We start from the raw sequence: 5,573 nt of genomic DNA, 5'->3' as shown, positions 1-5,573 counted from the left end.
AACCTCATCCCGCCCCCTTGACCTGTCCGTCCTCCCTGGACTGACCTATCCCCTTCCTAACTCCCTACCTACACTCACCTTTCCTGGCCCCATCCCCGCCTCTTCGACCTGTTTGTTTCCTCTCCACCTATCCTCTCCTCTATCCCTCTTCTATCCGCCTCCCACTCTCTCCCTATTTATTTCAAAACCCCCTTCCCCTCCCCCTTTTCTGATGAAGGGTCTAGGCCCGAAACGTCAGCCTCTCTGCTCCTATGATGCTGCTTGGCCTGCTGTGTTCATCCAGCCCTGCACCTTGTTGTCTCGGATTCTCCAGCATCTGCAGTTCCTACTATCTCTGGATAAGGAAGGAGATAGGAACAGATAATGCAGATAAATCTCTTCAAGCTGGGTCTGTTAATTGATCCAAATGTAGTTTATTGCCTGACTGACCACCTGCCTGGTTTGGAGATGACTGATAGTTTGGATAATTTCCCTGACAATGGGGACACCATTACTAACCAGGCATTAGCATTAATACGGAGCTCTCTGATGAGGCTTCCTCGCTTCCCCCATTCAGATCCCATTCCTTTTCCTTCCTGCTGGGTTCTGTAACACAATCTTCGTTTATAAAGTTGTGAATTAATGTTTTTTTTTAAACCCCCTGCTGATTATTTTGTTTTCCTGGAGATAACTCAGTGATAAATGATTGAGTTTCACCTGAGTTTTCTCAAATACACATCCTGAATAAAGTTTTCCAGATAGCAAACCCCGACAGGACTTAGTCAGTAGGTCTGAGGGACAAAGTAAACAGTATTCACACATTCAAAGCTAAGTGCCTGGGCCTCATTGCAGAGAACGAGTGAATTTGAAATGACTGAAGCCCATGAGCCTTTCCCCCTCCCTTTGTGAAATAACTGCACAGAGGCCAGTATCCCATCATCAGGTCACCTTTTATTTACACATGGAGAGTCCTTGACACTGACCCAGCTCCCTCAGAGCCAGCTCTCAGAGTGAGCAGAACCCCTGACATTGCTGTTTATAACCCCAATCAGGGAACTCCTATTCTATGAGGTCCAGCTGGCTGACCTCATTACAATCATTACAATAACTAAATACACGCTGTATCTCGAATCTGTTGACCATCATTAAAAGGCACAGGTCACCTCTCCAGGTACATTCCTGGGAGCTTATGCATTGCAAATAAGGCCCAAAGTTCACTGCTGACCTTTCCTGCTGGTCTCCTTTAAACATCCTCCTTGTTTGATAACGTCAGCTTTAGCATTCTCACCACCATATTAACATCCCTCAGTGATTTCACTCCTTTCCATTCTCTTTCTGATCTCTGTAACCAGCTCCGGACTCAGCATTCTGAGATTCTCACATTCCTCTGGATCTGGCCTCCCGAATGTTGGAGATTTAATGACTCCATCATTGGCATCCATACCCCAGTCTCTTTGGTCAAACATGATTGTCAGCCAGAATATCTCCTCAAGTGGATCACTATCGAGTGAACCCCTCTGTTTACAGCATAACCCCCCCGCACTCCCCACTTTCCCAGCTTCTTTCAGTTCTGAAGAACAGTCAAACTGAACTCAAAAAGTTAACTGTGTCTGTCTCTCTCTCCACAGATGTTGCCAGACCTGCTGAGTTTCTCCAGCACTTTTTATTTCTCTTTAATTTGAGTGCTTCCACACCTTGCTGTTTTGGGCTCAGGTCATCTCTCAACAGTCTACAATTCACATTCTAAAGTAACCCAGCTGTCCATTGCCTTGCCTTCGCTTACTGGATTGTTGAAATGTCAAATACTCTTCATTATTCAGGTGCTAGTCTTGGTCACCCTGCAGCTGTGTCTCTGTCATATCTATCACATCACACATGCTCATTATTACAATGTGGCTTCAGTCTGCATCTGTTTTGTTATGAGTGCTGTGTATAGCCAGCTACATGGCCTTTATATTTTACTGTCTTTATCTCTGCACTCTGAGTTTGTACTCTGCCCATGCCTATCACACTCTGGTTATCATCATCCAAATTGCTACCCTCCTCTGTAACCTCATGTCTCTTTCATTTAACACATTTCCTCTCACATGTTCCCCTACACCCCCAAACAATTTAGTCTGAACCCACACCTCAGACTGCCAGTCCCGCTGTGTTCATTAACCTGGCCCTGCCTGTTCCTCCTGTTAGACTTACTTGATTTAACCTCTATATTCTCCTCAATCACTCCTCATGCTGACAAACTGCTCTGTGGCGGGAGGAGTGGGAAATCCTAAATATTTCAGGTGTGATAGAAATGTAAAAGGTTTGGGGGAGCTGTATTACTGAGTAAGGAGAATGTCACAGCTGCATAAAGAGAGGACATCTTGGAGAGATCATCTAGTGAGACCAGGAATAAGAAAGATGTAATCACTATGATGGCATTATACTAGAGGACCCCCCAATAGCCAGCAGGAGATAGAGGAACAGATATGTAAGCAGAGCATGGAAAGATGTAAAAACAGCAGGGTAGTTGAAGTGGGTGATTATAATTACCCCAATATTCACTGGGACTCCCTTAGTACCAGTGGCTTGCAAAGAACAGAGAACAGTACAGCACAGGAACAGGCCCTTTGGCCCACCAAGCCTATGCAGGCACATAATGCCTTTCTAAACTAGAAACCTTTTGCCTCTACACAATCCATATGCCTCTATTCCCTGTCTGTTCATGTGTCTGTCAAAATGTCTCTTAAATGTTGCTATTGTGTCTGCTGCTACTTAGATGTGGCAGAATTTGTTATGTACATCCAGGAGGGTTTCCTGAAACAATATGCAGACAGTCCAACTAGGGAAGGGGCTGTACTGGACCTTGTGTTGGTAACTGAGCCTTGACAGGTGATCAAAGTTTCACTGGGGACCATTTTGGGAACAGCGATCACAATTCTGTAAGTTTTAAGATAGTTAAGATAGTAAGATGGACTAGGGTTTGAATCCCGCTGCAGCAAATGGTGGAATTTGAATTCAATAAAAATCTGGAATTGGGTGTCTATTGATGACCATGACTCCATTATCAATTGTCAAAAGAACCCACACCGTTCTGAGGAAGGGTCACCGGACCCGAAACGTTAACTCTGTTTTCTCCTTCACAGATGCTGCCAGACCTGCTGAGCTTTTCCAACAACTTCTGTTTTTGTTTCTAATTTGCAGCATTCGCAGTTCTTTCAGTTTTTATTTTGTCAAAAGAACTGGTTCACTAATGTTCTTTGGAGAAGGAAACTGCCATCCTTATCTGGTCTGGTCTACATGTGACTCCAGACCCACAACAATGGGGTTGAGAGTCAACCACAATTAGGGATGGACAATAAATGCTGGTCTAGCCAGCAACACCCTCATTCCATCAATGAATACCAAAAGAAAAGTTCTAACCTGGGGGAAGGCTGATTACAACAATATTAGGCCAGAACTGGAGAAATTAGATTGGATGCAGCTGTTGGAGAGTAAATCCACATCTGAAATGTGGGAGTCTTTGAAAGGCAGGTTGATCAGAATTCAGGATTAGCATGTTCCTGTGACGGTGAAAGATAAGAATGGCATGATTCTGGAACCCTGGATGACAAGAGATATTGAAAGATTATTCAAAAACAAAAAAAAAGTATATGTAAGGCTTAGGAAACTGAAATCAGACAAGAGCCTTGAGGAATATAAGGGAAGCAGGAAAGAACTTAAACAAGGAATTAGGAAGGGTAAAAGGGGCTGAAATGTCCTTGGCAAACAGGATTAAGGAGAATCCAAAGGTATTTTATATGGATATTAGGAGCAAGAGAGTAGCTAGGGAAAGGTAGGTCCACAGAAGGACAAAGAGGGAATTTATGCATACAGCCAGAGGAAGGGGGTGATATTTCTACTGAGTATTTCACATCAGTATTTACCATGGAGAAAGACATGGATGAAGGTAATATTAGGGAGGGGTATGCTGATATTCTAGGGTATGTCGATATTAAGAAGGAGATGGTGTTGGGTGACTTGAAAAACATTAAGGTAGATACATTGCCAGGGCCTGATGGGATTGGTCTCAGGATACTGAGGGAGGCAAGGGAGGAGATTGCTGGGGGGCCTTGGCAGAGATCTTTGTATTCTCTTTAGCCACAGGCAAGGTCCCAGAAAACTGGAGAATGGCCGATGTTGTTCCTTTGTTCAAGAAGGGCAGCAGGGATAATCCAGGAAATCATAGTCTGGTAAGCTGTACATCAACGTTAGGGGAATTATTGGAGAAGATTCTTAGGGATAGGATTTACTTGCATTTAGAGAAGGAATGATCTTATTAGGGATAGTCAGCATGGCTTTCTGGGGCAGCGGGGTGGGTGCAGTTTGATTTTGATCGAATTTTTTAAGGTAATGACGAAGATGGTTGAGGGTAAGGCAGTGGATGTTGTCTATATGGACTTTATTAAAACATTTGACAAGGCCCCTCATGGTAGGCTGTTCCAGAAGATCAAATTGCATGGAATCCATGGTGATTTGGCAAGTTGGATACAAAATTGGCTTGACCATAAAAGACAGAGTGTAGTTGTGGAGGGGTGTTTTTCTGACTGGAGGCCTGTGACCAGTGGTGTTCTGCAAGGGTCAGTGCTGGGACCTCTGTTGTTTATAATATATGTATACATGATTTGGACAAAAATGTAGGTGGTCTGATTCGTAAATTTGCAAATTGGTGGAGTTGTGGATAGTGAGGAAGGATATCAAAAGATGCAGCAGGATATAGATCAGTTAGAAAGTTGGGCAGAGAAATGGCAGATGGAGTTTAATCCAAAGAAGTGTGAAGTGATGCATTTTGGGAGGTCAAATGCAAGAGGAAGGTGTACGGTAAATGGCAGGACACTTAGGGACACTGATATACAGAGGGATGTTGGGGTACAAGTCCAAAGTGGTAACACAAGTGGATAAGGTGGTAAAGAACATAAATGGCATGTTTGCCTTATTCGGTCGGGGCATTGAGTATAAAAGTTGGCAAGTCACAATGCAGCTGTATAAAACTTTACTTAGGTCACATTTGATTGATTGATTTATTTTTGTCATGTACTGAGATACAGTGAAAAGTGTTGTTTTATGTGCTATTCAGGCAGATTGTACAATATAAAGTGCATCAGGGTAGCAGAACAGAATGCAGAATGCAGTGTTACAGCTGCAGAGCAGGTGCAAAGAGAGAGATCAGAATTAACATTTGAGAGGCCCGTTCGTTGTATTGTGTGCGGTTCTGGTTGCCACTCAAGGTGAGGCAATGGCCCACTGAAATTATTTCCCATCTATTAAATGAGAAACTCAGACAATGTTCTGGGCACCTGAGTTCAAATCCTGTGATGGCAGATGGTGGAATTTGAAATTCAATAAACAGAAACTAGAATTAAGGCCTAATAATGACCATGAAACTATTGTCAATTGTTGGGAAACACCCATCAGGTCCACTAATGTCCTTTAGGGAAGGAAACTGCCATCCTTACCCAGTTTGGCCTATATGTGACTCCAGACCCACAGCAATGTGGTTGACGCTGAACTGCCCTCTGAAATAGCCCAGCAATCCATCAGTTCAAGGGCAGTTAGGGATGGGCAGTAAATATTGG

Source organism: Rhincodon typus, chromosome 36 (genome assembly GCF_021869965.1).
Source record: "Rhincodon typus isolate 14 chromosome 36, sRhiTyp1.1, whole genome shotgun sequence".
NCBI classification, from domain to species: Eukaryota; Metazoa; Chordata; class Chondrichthyes; order Orectolobiformes; family Rhincodontidae; genus Rhincodon; species Rhincodon typus.
The sequence above is the reverse complement of the archived record's forward strand: the minus strand, read 5'-3'. Positions refer to the sequence as shown.